The sequence below is a fragment of the Hemicordylus capensis genome, chromosome 2, assembly GCF_027244095.1.
Source record: "Hemicordylus capensis ecotype Gifberg chromosome 2, rHemCap1.1.pri, whole genome shotgun sequence".
Taxonomy (NCBI): Eukaryota; Metazoa; Chordata; class Lepidosauria; order Squamata; family Cordylidae; genus Hemicordylus; species Hemicordylus capensis.
Genome location: NC_069658.1, coordinates 84,887,353 through 84,902,097, shown reverse-complemented (window position 1 = coordinate 84,902,097; position 14,745 = coordinate 84,887,353).

Below are 14,745 nucleotides of genomic sequence, written 5' to 3'. Positions count from 1 at the left end.
ACACACACACACACACACACAGGGGCGTAACAAGGCTGGAGTGGGCCCAGAGACAAAATTTTAAAATGGGCCCCTCGCTGATACACACACACTTCACAATATATAGTCATGTGACTTGCCTCTGGGGGGCCCCTCGAGGCGTGGGGGCCCCCAGGCAGCTGCCTCCCCTTGCCTAATAGTAGTTACGCCCCTGCGCACACATAGAAAAATCTGAAAATGAGACATTTTCACAACTCTTTCAAAACTTGAGATTCAAGGTGTGCCCTAAAATTAAAAAAAATATTTCCACACTAGCTAAGGAGCTGTAATTGTGTACACCCATAATCCAAGGCACCTGATTACTAGAAAAGCTGGAAGGACAAACATTTGTACATCTCTCCCTCAAAACAGTGAACTCAAAATGCCCCAGAATGGTTAAGATACTAGCAGGCCACCAAGAAAATGAATTATGAACATACATAGTCTAAGACGTGCTACCAGGCAAGTATGAAAAGGGAACATTTTCACATAGAACATTCAAAACCTAGGGCATTATACATTTCCCTCATGACAGAGGCCAGCATTCTAGCACAGAGCAAGCTACCAGAACATTGGAGTGTAAGGTAGGACTGTTGGGATATAAGAGTCCCATAATCTCTTTGGATTTGGGGATGGGAACTTCTAATAGCATCCAGGAACAATGACTGATGCTTGCAGGATGCAGTCTTCATCTGATAGTATATTTTGATGGGTGGATGGGTAAAGAATCAAGTTAAAAGCTTCCAGAGGTCTTTAAGATGCATATGTATATCAGTCAAGGGACGCCAACATGCACCTACCTGGCTGTTGGGCTCCTTTAAAAGTGAGCTTTGTGTCTAATGTACAAGTTGTTGAAGCCATTCATGAAAGAAGTCAGGAAACCAGATTTTGATTCCCCAATGCCAACAGGCCTTCTGTGTATCAAAAGCCTCCTTCTGGCTCTCATTTCCAGGTTGGACTGGGGAGAAAGTACGTAAGTGTTCTTATGTTCTTTTGCATTCATAGAAGTACTCATAGCGCATTTGAATTACTTCCCAAACACAGATTGTTGGGAAGTGCAGGTTGCATCAAGGGCAACATTTTCCTGCCTCCAGTCTTCATGGACAGATAGATTTAAAATCTATGAGCTGCTTTTTCACCCAAAAAGACCTCAAAAAAGCAATAAACATATAATTAAAAAACAAATATTATAAATAAGTAACAACATAAATATTAAAAATAACACGAGGCCAAAGCAATAGAAGAAACAGGAGCAAAATCAATAGCAAAGCCAGCAGCAGTCTCAAGAAAACCATCCACCAAGAGGGGATAGCTGATTACTATCCAAAATTGAAGGCCCATCAAAATAAGATGGGCTTCATTCAACATAATGGTCAATAAAGGAAGGCAACAGCTGAATGTCCTGCAGTCTGGGTGCTGCAACTCTGAAGGTGCTGTCCTGCATTTCCAGCTGCTACATTTCTGATGGCAGTAGGATGTGGAACAAAGCCTTTCCTGAAGATCTCAGCAGTCAGGCAGGATGAATGCAGAAAGTTTTTGTCATTCAAAACAAACATTTGAGAAGAGCCACTTTTTAAACTCTCTGTTTTAGGTGCAAAAATGTCTGAGGCCAGCACTGAACACACTTATTGCCATGAGAAATGAATTGCAAACAATAGTTAAATTTTTGCAGGGCTTCAAATTTAAAAAATCAAGACAAGGTGATGATAAAAAGGTTTCTCAGTATTAAACCCTTTACAAGGAAGACTTATTTCTTCCAATTGACAAACAAGGATGTTGAGTATCATGGAGGCACATGGGCCATTTGGCCTTTTCATTGTCTCTCTTGCTTACATGTCTGCTGTATTCACTACTAATGGGCCAGTTTGAATGAGCACCCCCTGGAACATGTGATCAGGTGAGGGATGCACAGAGAACATGCCTGCCCAGATATCATAGCAGGATGTCCTGCTATGATAGCTGGTTGCCAGATATCATAGGTTGCCAGATTAGCTTTTTGAAAGCCAAATTTTTGGTTATGGCCCATTTGACCGACGAGTATACCCCTCAGGTTCTGGCAACCGCCTCTACCTGTGCTCCCAAACCCTGGGGTTTAGAATGTGTTTTAAAGGGCAGTTTAGATTAACACCCCCTCACATGTTTGAGGGTCTCCCCAAGAGCATGTTGGGACATCCTTCAGGGTTTTCTCAGTACATTCTCAACCTTATTGTGGGTGCCAGACAGTGCCCGTCCAAACAACCACAGACAGTCTGTGAACAGACACGGGCATAGGTTAGGAAAAACCAGCTTAATAAAGATGAATATGTGAGAGAGTGAAACTTATGGAGAGTGAAAGAAAGAAAAAACCTTGTAAATAGTAATGTAAACAATACACCCACGTTTCATCAACTGGAACTACCAGTTCTCACTCTTTATTGTTTTTCTAGTTGGTATGAGGAAAGGCATACCACAGCAGGGATATCATGTCTGTTGGTTTTGAAAGAGATCACACATATTTAAGTACTTTTTAGAGTAATGCAATATAGGTACTTATAGCTAGGGCAGCTGTAGATGCTTAAAATGTCCCATTATCCTTAAGCCTACACACATGCCTTGGGGTGGTAGAATAGGTTTGAGACCTTTTCTATGTGAGTCCATCTTCCAGATGTTTTTGATATAGTGTAAGATTGAGAAAAAAGAAACGAGCATGCTGATGCATTAGTGATGTGTGAATCAAGCCAGGGGCTAGCTTTAAAACTGGTAATTGTACACATTAAAGTATCATCATCCTGAAGACAGGTGGCCTATAAGAATGAGGCTGGGTTGTTTGTGTATTTTGTACAGCAGCTTCAGATATGTATCTTGCCACAAACGTCAGGGTTTTTTGTATGCATTGTATTGTTTTCTTTTCTCCAAACAGCTCTCCTTGCTGCATTCCAAAGTGCTTTTAAAACTCCTGTGAATTTCAAAAGCAGCATGCCACACTGCATGAGGTCTACAATCCAAGGGGGAAAAATAAAAAAAAATATTTTGATAAGTACATGGAGCTGTTGTATGGCTCTCTTGAAAGCATCCACTGTCAGGATTTTGTTCCTTGCTTCAGAAGATGAGCTGTGATCATTGTTCTCAAAGATACTATAAAAATTTATGGTGCTTTAAAGTCTAAGGCAGGGGTTCTCAAACTTGGGTGCCCACATGCTGCATTGTGGCTGGAGATGATGGGAGTTGTAGTCCAACCACACATGAAACTGATTATCTAGACCCATTTCAAACCAGCTTTCAGGCGGGCTATGGGGTGGAGACTGCCTTGGTCAGCTTGATGGATGATCTCCAATTGGGAATTGACAGAGGGAGTGATTCCCAACTGGGAATTGGCAGAGGGAGAGCATAGTGACTCTGTTGGTCCTTTTGGATCTCTTGGCGGCTCTCGATACTATTGACCATAGTATCCTTCGGGAGTGTCTGAGGGGATTGGAGATATGAGGCACTGTTTTGCAGTGGTTCTGCTCCTACCTCATGGTAGAGACCAGATGATGTTCCTTGGAGATTGATCATCAGGAGAAGGCATAACCTCCCTAAATTCCTGCTTGAAGATAGTAATGGGCTGGATGAGGGATCCTGTGTGGATGAGGGATCTGTTCCATGGGATCCTGTGGTTTCCCCATTGTCATAGACAGACCACTACCTGGATAAGGTTGGTTTCACAGCCACAACCCAGTCCTGCAGGGGTGGAGGACCTATTAAGAGGGTCCGCCCGAGACAGCTGCTCTACCCAGTAAGATTCCAGAAAGCCTTGGAGAGTTTTGATGTAGGTTCTGCTGGTGGTTCTGTTGATGCCCGGGTGGGAACCTGGAATAGGGAACTCACCAGGGCAGTAGACACGATCACTTCTAAGCGTCCCTTCCAATCTGCTTTAATAATGGCCCCTTGGTATATAGAGGAGTTACGGGGTGTGAAGCAGCAAGGTAGGGGACTGGAGCGCAAGTGGAGGAGGACTTGGCTTGAATGTGACAGGACACAGCATAGAGCCCATTTGAAGGTCTATGCTGAGGTGGTGCATGTGGCAAAAACCCCCAATTCTGGTCTGTGCACATTGCTTCTGCGGGCTCCCGTCCAGCAGAACTGTCCTGAGTTGTGAGGAGTTTGATTCAGGCTCCTTCCAATTCAAACCAATCCCCGGGGACTTTGTTCTGTTACGATGATTTTAATGGGTTCTTTGCGGACAAAATCTCTTGTATTCAGGCCGACATGGACTCCACTGTTTCTGTAGAGTCTATTAAGTGCCCAGCAATCCCTCTTGCAATATTAGATTGGATGAGTTTCAATCTTTGATGCCTGATGACATGGACAAGCTGCTTGGGGCGGTGCGGCCTACCCCTTGTTCTCTGGATTCTTGCCGATTTGGTTGCTTTTACCTAGCAGGGAGATGATGATGATGATTTATGTATGTATGTATGTATGTATGTATGTATGTATGTATTCAATTTCTATACCGCCCTTCCAAAAATGGCTCAGGGCAGTTTACACAGAGCAAAAATAAATAAATAAATAAATAAATAAATAAATAAATAAATAAATAAATAAGAAAGATGGATTCCTGTCCCCAAAGGGCTCACAATCCAAAAAGAAACATAAGATAGACACCAGCAACAGTCACTGGAGGTACTATGCTGGTGGTGGTTAGGGCCAGTTACTCTCCCCCTGCTAAATAAAGAGAATCACCCCATTAAAAGGTGCCTCTTTGCCAAGTTAGCAGGGAGATTGTTGGAGATGGCCTAGTTAAAATCATTAACTCATCGCTGAGGGAGGATAAGATGCCTCCTTGTTTGAAGGAGGCAATGATTAGACCACTTCTTAAGAAACCTTCCCTAGATCCCTCAGTGATGGATAGTTATAGGCTGGTCTCCAGTCTCCCATGGTTGGATAAGGTGATTGAGAGAGTGGTGGATAACTAGCTCAAGGCGGTTTTGGAGAAAACCTATTATCTAGACCCATTTCAAATTGGCTTTAGAGCAGGCTATGGGGTTGAGTCTGCCTTGGTCGGCCTGATGGATGGCCTTTACCAGGGAATCAACAGAGGGAGTGTAACTCTGTTGGTTCTTTTGGATCTCTCAGTGTTGTGAACAAAGCCTTATTTGTATACTAGATATGCTCCAGAGCTAGCACTGGCTTCACCAGTGTCACAAAGTGACCAGTTCTTTTATACGGTGACCATGTAGAGTCTGGGCGCAAAGTTAGAAAGAAGATCAAAAACACTCCTAAATGATTCAAAGGGCTTTATTATAGAAAGTTAATCATCAGGATAAAATTCAAACAGGTAATCTAAGGTAAACATGTCTCTGATTCAAGGTGTAATGTAGTGTGCCTAGGTATCATATGTGTGTGCAATCAATAATTGCAGCTGTCTAATAAATCCTAATAAAGCGTTTAGAGAGAAACAAAAAGAGAAGGAGGAGGAAGGGAGGGCTCAGGAAGAGAATGTCAGTGATTAGTAGGGAGGAGGGAAGGGGGAAGCAGGCTGGGCTGTGCGTTGGATAGGCATCTCACCAGGTTCACGAAGAAGGCTTCAAAGGATTTGTTCATTGCTGGAGCTTGAGAGCGATGCAGGCTTCAGCTGGAAAAAGGCTTGGTGCTGGATTTCACAGACAGTCAGCCCTTGATTCTTCACCCCGTGGCAAGAATCACTGAGCAGTCTCTTGTCTGCAGCTTCCAGGCTTCTGCTAATTACTCAGCTAGACAGTAAACTCTGGGCTCACTTATGAGCAAGTATTACTTGTTAGGCAAAGATTGCTAATTGCCATGTCCAGAGACTCCCTCCTTATAGTGGTTTCATCCTTTGATGTCCATTGAGTCTCCTGGATCACAAAAGGTGTCCATTCTTGTTATCCTCTGGATATTGTCTTTTAATTATTGAAATTAACTCAGAATATTAGGTCAGTCCAGGGTAAACAGGGTCTGGGTTCTATCTTCTGTTAGCTGTTTGTTTGGGAAGGATAGATTGTTCTACTGAGATTTGCCCCCAAGCAAATCTGCATCTCTGAGCTTGCAAATGAGCTTCTTCTCCTGTCCTCAGATTTCTGGCACCTGGTCCCAGAAGGTGTTAAAAGGTGTTAGTAAAGAAGAATTGAAACGATATGTGTGAAAATGATTAAATCATTCCTAAAGAGAGCAATTGGGTGCAACAATACTACTACTTCTACATAGTGTGTGTTTCTTAGAGAGAGAGAGAGGATTATCCCCTTTGAGCAGAGCAGAGCAGAGCAACCATTAACAAGGATTAACATAGACTTTGCAGGAGGACATAGGAGCTCAGTTCCTAACTTCTTCCAGAGACATCTGATAGTAAGTTAAATTTTAGCATTTGGATAGAAGACCAAGCTTGGCCTTTGTGTTTCTATTGAGTACCCATTTCACAAACATTGAGAACACAATGCTGGATTGCCTCTTCCTTCACAGAGCAGTTACTAGAGGCAGTCATGAGACTTGAGTGTCAGGCCTGGTCGGTTCAGCTTGAGTTCAGGCATTAATTGATTCCTTAATAAAACGGAATCAGACATAGGCCTGGATTCTATATAATTCTGGGTTGGTAACTCTGGTTTAATGTTGGGGTCAGGGTGTCCCCAACAATCGGCGGCATTTGATACCATCGATCGTGGTATCTTTCTGGATCGTCTGGGGGAATTGAAGATAGGAGGCACTGCTTTGCAGCGGCTCCGCTCCTATCTTCAGGCAGATTCCAGATGGTGGAGCTTGGTGACAGCTCCTCTTTAAAACGGGAGCTATTATATGGAGTCCCTCAGGGCTCCATTCTGTCACCAATGCTTTTTAATATTTACATGAAACTGCAGGGTGAGGTCATCAGGAGATTTGGTGCAGGGTGTTATCAGTATGCTGATGACATCCAAATCTATTTCTCCTTATCATAATAATAATCAGGAAATGGCATTCACTCCCTAAATGCCTGCCTAAAGGCAGTAATGGGTTGGATGAGGGATAACAAATTGAAGCTGAATCCAAGCAAGACAGAGGTGTTCATTGTGGGGGATCAGAATTTAAGGGATGAGTTAGATCTTCCTGTGCTGGGTGAAGTTACACTCCCCAGAAGGAACAAGTACACAGCTTGGGAGTGCTCTTGGATCCAGGCCTCACCATGGTATCTCAGGTGGAGGCTATGGTCAGGACCGCTTTCTGTCAACTTGGGTTGATTCGACAGCTGCGTCCATTCCTTGACGAGAACGATCTCAAAACAGTGGTGCATCAGCTGATAACCTCCAGGCTCGACCACTGCAATGTGGTCTACATGGGGCTGCCTTTGTACGTAGTTCAGAAACTTCAGTTAGTTAAAAATGCAGCAGCCAAATAGGACTTTGGGGTGACCTGGAGAGACCATATTATGCCTGTCTTAAAACAGTTGCACTGGCTGCCGATATGTTTCCGGGTGAAATACAAAGTGCTGGTTATTACCTTTAAAGCTCTGAAGATCTTGGATCTGGGCTACCTTAGAGAGCGCTTTCTTCGGTATGATCCTCATCGCTCGTTGAGGTCATCTGGAGAAGTACATCTGGCGGCAGCTCGGAACCGGGCCTTTTCTGTAGCTGCTCCTGGCCTATGTTATGCACTCCTGGCAGATATCTGTGGTTTAGGCTCACTGTCGGCCTTAAAACTTATTTGTTTGGCTTGGCCTTCCAAGGTTTGTAAAGTCTTTTTTAAAATGGTTTTAATTGTTTTCATATTGTTTTTAGCACTGTGTTTTGAATTGTGTGTTTTTATGTCTTTTAAAGTTTTTGTATACCTTCCAGAGCCTTTGGATGGGGCGGTTTATAAATGTAATAAATAAATAACAAACTGAGGCTGAATCCAGATAAGATGGAGGTACTTATTGTGTGGGGTTGAACTCGGGAGATGATTTTGATCTGCCGGTTCTGGATGGGGTCATGTTTCACAAGAAGGAACAGGTACGCAGTCTTGGGGTGCTTCTGGATCCGAACCTCTCCCTGGTGTCCCAGGTTGAGGCGGTGGCCAGAAGTGCTTTTTATCATCTTCGGCTGATATGCCAGCTGCATCAGTTTCTTGAGATGAATGACCTAAAAACGGTGGTACATCTGCTGGTAACCTCTAGGCTGGATTACTGCAATGTGCTCTATGTGGGGCTGCCTTTGTACGTAGTCCAGAAACTGCAGTTGATCTAGAATGCAGCAGCCAGTTTGGTCTCTGGGTCATCTAGGAGAGACCATATTACTCCTGTGTTGAAAGAATTACATTGGTTGTCGATAGGTTTCTGGGCAAAATACAAGGTGCTGGTTATTACCTATAAAGCCCTAAACAGCTTAGGCCCTGGGTATTTATGAGAATTTCTTCTTCACCATGAGCCTCTCTGCCTGTTAAGATCATCTGGAGAAGGTTCATCTGCAGTTGCCGCCAACTTGTCTGGCAGCTACTCAGGAACGGGCCTTCTCTGTTGCTGCCCCTGGATTTTGGAATGTGCTCCCTGTTGAAATTGTTGGAAGTGAAGGACTTCACGCAGTCTCTTGTCTCAATGACAGTGGAGGACAGACTAGTGAGTCAGAGGGCTAGAGGGTCAAGACATTGGTCATCCCTTCTCTACTGCTCTGACACTATCCCTTTGAAATGTAGATTGCTACTCTTAGGGACTAACTTCCTTCCTTCCTGCTTTGCATTTCCTCTCTCCCTCTTTCTTCCTGTTCCTTCTTCCTTGCAAAATGCAAGCTCCTCTCCCCTGTACCATGTGTGCAGAGATGCAGAATCCATCTGCATCCAGCTAGCTAGCTGGATTAGAGATCCTCACTTTCCTGTCTAGAATGGAGTTCTCTAATAAATACCACTTATATTGATTTACAACTATGAACTGGCTCCAAGTTATTTTACTCTCAGCATACACGCATGCCTAACTAAATTCCGCTGTGTTGTGCCTCTGTGCACTCTGCTATAATGAAAAAGGGGTTCTCCTACCAGAGAGAATTCTCAACAGAATTTCTCCTACCAGAATTTCTCCTACCAGAGAGAATTCCCAACAAGTTATAGGAGCCCAGTATTTTGAGCTGCGTGTACTGCAACTAAAGAGTTAAGTCTGTTCCAGGAGATCCAGTGAGATCTAGCCATGGACACTTTGAATTGCTAATCTGCAGCAGGTGGCCTTTTACGGGGCCAGTGAGGATGGCTACTTATCTAGAGGGAAAGCTCAGGCTGACTATCCTGAACCCAGACAATTACTTGGAATGGAAAACCCGACTGAGGATTGCACTGTGTGCCGAAGGACTACAGAAGGTCACTGAAGAAGATCCCCCCGCAGATGGAACCGAAGCTGCTGAGAAAACTGCTAAAGAGGCGTGGCTACTCAAGAATGCAAAAACTCAAGCTTTGATCGTGGCTTCTGTGAGTAAAAATTATCTTTCTACTATATGTGATCTTGAGACCTCAAAGGAAATGCTAAGCAAGCTAGATTCCTTGCATATGAAAAAGCAGTGGGCACACACATTTAACTTGAGAAAGAAAATGCAGAATCTCCAGTATAAAGATGGGGACTGTTTTGCCATGCATGTAGCATTGCTGGAAGATTTTTTCTTTGAATTTGATTTTTTCTTTGAATTTAAAGCTGCAAGGGAGGAATTTACAGAGAAACAGAAGCTGGAAGCTCTGTTCCTAAGCATGCCTCCCAGCTATAGCAATATAATCGGCCAATTGGAAACCCACACCACTCTAACCTTTGAGATAGCTGTGGAAACTATATCTTCTGAGGCAAGCAGAAGAAGAGTTTTGAATTCTCGACATGAAGATGAATAGGCAAATAACTTTGCTCTTAAGGCAACAATTGGCCATTCCAGAGGAAACCCAAGGTAGGGAGGGAATGCTGCGAGATGAAACTGCATGGGCCCCCCACATTTGCATACAAAGAGGTCTGGCTCCGTTGCCAAGGGAACTCTGTCCAGAGAGAGTGGTCACATGACCGCCAGCAGGGAGACTGCTCCTGGAATGAGGCCAACTGGGACTAATGCCTTTAGATGTTTTCTGTGTAACCAATTTGGCCACAAGATGGCGAACTGTCCCAAGAATCAGACAAGAAGAGTTGATTTTATTGAGAGAGATTTAAATCACAATTATAGCCTGTCCCTGATACAAGAAAATGGAAGATTCATAATAGACTGTGGTTCCACAGTTCATATCTCAAATCACTTGGATTTCTATACTGAACTGTTTGATATTCCTGAAAGATTGTTCATTTGGGCAATAATACTACAATTAAAGCAAAGAAGAAAGGCGAAGGGATTTTGCATTGCAAGTTATTAGATGGATCAATTAATGAATTTTTTGTGAAGGATGTTTTGTATATCTCTGACTTCTCAAGCTCCTTGCTTTCAATTTCCAAGCTAGAGAAACAAGGCTGTGAACTGTATATTAGAAATGGACAATGTGTTGTTACCCAGAATGGGGAAGTTTGCCTTGTAGGCTCTGAATCCAAAGGCCAGTACAGCGTGCAGGAGCAACCTGTGCCAAAGACAGACAGAGAAAGACCAGCCTGGTCCAAACCTGAAGCATGCCAGCCCAATGAAATGAACCTTGCTCAGTCATGCTCTCATGAAAACTGCTTGCAACTATGGCATAGATGCCTAGGACACGGGAGCTATGAGTTAATCCAGAAAATGAAGGAAAGGGGATTAGCTAATGGCATTGATTTTGTACCATGTGACATTGTGACTAACTGTGTTTGTTGTCTTGAGTCCAAAGCAGTTAACAAGCCATTTCCTAAGCAAAGTGAAAGGAAGACCAGAAGACCCCTGGAGCTGATCCACACCGATATATCTGGACCACTACTAGCAACCATAGGTAATCACAAATATTTCTTACCAATCACTGACGATTATACACAATATTCAGTTGTCTTTCTACTAAAGGAGAAATCACAGATGCTTGAGAAACTCCAGGACTACGTGGCCATGGCAAGCAACAAATCTGAGCGCAAGCCAAAGATCCTGCACACAGACAATGGAGGAGAGTATATGTCCAGCGCCACAAAGCAGTTCCTGAGAGAACACGGAATCGTGCATCAAACCACGGTAGCTTACAATCTGTCACAAAATGGAGTCTCAGAAAGGAAAAATAGAAGCCTCCTGGGCATGGTAAGATGCATGCTTGCTGACGCACACCTCCCACAGAAACTCTGGGGAGAAGGCATCATGACTACTACATACATACAAAACAGAATGCACACAAAGCCTATAGGAACAACACCATATGAACTTTGGCATGGTCATAAGCCGTCCATGATGCATTTGCATGTCTTTGGAAGAACAGCTTACTCATACATCCCAAATGAAAAAAGGATGAAGTTAGGGGCTAGGGCCACAAAAGGGATTTTTGTAGGCTACTCAGCGCAATCCAAAGGCTATAGAATTCTGTATCCTGACACCAACAAGATAACCATAAGCAGATCAGTGTATTTTGATGAGAATGAAAGAGCTACGTCTTCAGAGGGGACCTACACCAAAGCAAGCAACCAGACCAAACACCCCGACAACTGGATTATGCTTCCTGATCTCAGTTGAATTGAGGAGGAGGAGACAGCAGATCCAGATCCTACCACGCTCAACACAGAGACCCCCAGCGATCCACCAGAAGCACCTAAGATAATGAAAGGAACCACAGAGGGTGAGGTGAGGCGATCAACGTGCTCAACCAGAGGTGTTCCAGCCCCGAGACTGTCCTACCTCGCAAGAACGGCAGAACAACCAGAACCCTCATCATGGGAGGAAATATCCCAGCTACCACAACCAGAAGCCCAGAAGTGGAAACAAGCTGCAATTGAAGAGCTTGAGGTTCTACAGAAAAACAAAACCTGGACTCTTACTAAGTTACCTCGAGGAAGGAAAGTTATAGGCTGCAAATGGGTTTTCAAACTCAAACATGATGCTGATGGTGAGATTCAGCGCTACAAAGCCAAATTAGTAGCGAAAGGATATTCACAGAAATATGGAGAAGATTATGAAGAAACATTTGCACCAGTGGTCAAACACACCACAGTAAGGACTCCGTTAAATATTGCTGCTAGCAAAGGAATGCATGTTGAACACCTAGATGTGAAAACTGCATTCTTGCATGGCGAACTAGAAGAGGACATTTACATGCAACAACCATCAGGTTTCTTAGAGAAAGGCAAAGAGGACCTTGTATGCAAACTGCAAAAGAGTATTTATGGTTTAAAACAGGCTGCCAGAGCATGGAACACAAAACTAAATGATATGCTGCTTCAAGCAAACTTCAAGAGAAGTGAAGCTGATTCCTGCCTCTACACGAAATGCAGAGATGGCAAATGTACTTACATTTTGGCGTATGTTGATGATTTGATTCTTGCCTATGAGAATCCAGATGACAGCAAGGAAATAATGCATCATCTGAACAGAGATGTGGAAGTCAAGCAACTTGGCAACATTGCACACTACTTGGGCATTCAAGTACAAAGAGAGAAAGATGGAAGTTTCCTCATCAACCAAGAACAGAATATTAAAGACCTGATAAACCTGCTCAGACTGGAAGATGCAAATCCTACACCAACTCCAATGGAAATGAACTACATAAAACAAGAAGATCAAACTGAGCCACTGTCTGACAACCATAGATATCGTGAAGCATTGGGTAAGATTCTATACATTAGTACACTCACTAGGCCAGATATTAGTACAGCAGTTGGCTTACTTTGCAGAAAGACTGCATCACCAACAATCAAGGACTGGAATGCAATTAAGAGACTTGTTAAGTATCTAAAGGGTACTGCACACTTTAAGCTCAAGCTGCCAGCTAACAGTGAACCAAAACTAGAAGCATACGTAGATGCAGACTGGGGTGGAGACCTAACAGAAAGGAAATCCACCAGCGGTCACATAATTTTTTATGGAGATGGCGCCATAAGCTGGTCAAGCACCAAGCAAGACATAACAGCATCATCAACCACTGAAGCAGAATATGTATCAGCTGCACAGGACTGTCATGAGATACAATGGCTGTGTCAACTAATGAAAGATCTAGGTATAGATGTACCACAGCCCGTACCAGTGTATGAAGACAACCAAAGCTGCATTCAACTCTCCAAACAAGAAGATGTAAAGAGGCGTACCAAGCATATTGATGTGAAGTACCATGTAGTGAGAAGTCTGCAAAAGGATGGACTAATCAAGCTGATCTACTGCCCAACAAATGAAATGCTTGCAGATCTACCCACTATGCCACTACCAAGACCATGCTTTGAAAAGCTGAGAGAGAAAATGAATCTTGTGAATTGAGTCACGAGACATCGAGAGGGGGTGTTGGAAGTTAAAGGACTTTGCACTGTCTCTTGTCTCAATGATAGTGGAGGACAGACTAGTGAGTCAGAGGGCTAGAGGGTCAAGACATTGGTAATCCCTTCTCTACTGCTCTGACACTATCCCTTTGGAATGTAGATTGCTACTCTTAGGGACACTTCCTTCCTTCCAGCTGCTTCCTTCCTCTCTCTCTCTCCCTCCTCTTCCTCTTCCTTCTACCTTGCAACATGCAAGCTCCTCTCCCCTGCACCATGTGTGCAGAGATGCAGAATCCATCTGCATCCAGCTAGCTAGATAGATTAGAGATCCTAACTCCTCATTTTTCTATCTAGAATGGAGTTCTCTAATAAATACCACTTATATTGATTTGCAACTATGAACTGGCTTCAAGTTACTTTACTCTCAGCATGCACGCATGCCTAACTAAATTCCGCTGTGTTGTGCCTCTGTGCACTCTGCTATAATGAAAAAGGGTTTCTCCTGCCAGAGAGAATTCCCAACAGAAATAAGAGCCTCCACATCTCTGGCAACTTTAAAAAAGGCACTGAAGACACATTTAATCACCCAGGCTTTTAATTAGATTTATAGTTTTAATTTTTTTAAGGCTGGGTTTTAAATTATTTCAATGTTAAAGATTTTAATGTTTAAATAATTTTAATGTTTAAATGATTTTAATTGTAAACCGCCCAGAGATGCATGTTTTGGTTGGTATAGAAATATGTTAAAGAAAAACAAATAAATAATAAATAAAATATGTGGACCCAAGGTTGGGAACCCCTGGTCTAAGGCTACTATCCAAAACACATTTACTAGGAAGTAAGCTCCTAGTGGGTAAACATAGTGGGACTTTCTTCTGAGGAAATCTAAATAAAATAAGAGCTGCCCACCAATGCACACTTACTTGGCAGTCATAGAATCTCAAGTGGACACTTACTTGGGAGTCATTGAATCCAGTGGCTCTTATTTCAGAAATCAATGTGAAGAGGAGGGGCTGTTAAGGGTGGGGGAAGTGGCATAAGCTTTTGTGGGTTAGAGCCACAATCTTTTCAAGACAGAGTAAATAGTTTGGAAAGCTGAGTGCTATATATACACAATGGGGCTCAGTAGTAGGCGCAAAGGAGGCGCAGTTGCCTCTTTCACCCAAGCATTAGCTTGTGTGTCTCCTCTCTCTTCTGCCTCGCCTTAGAGCCATGGTGCCTGCAGGCCTTTGTCAGGGCATCCACCTGACGAATGGCCATCCGGCAGGGAGTGCAGCAATTGTGTGGGGCAGGAGAGAGTGGAGCAAGCCAAGCTGCTGGGTGCCCATGTGTTGGCACCCTGCAGCTGGGGAAGCAGAGGTTACTGCGCCTCCTTTGATGCCACCCCACTGGCTCCTTAGGATGAGTCGCTACTAGTGGAACTAAAGGCACAGGAAATTTAAGAAGTAACAGCAGAT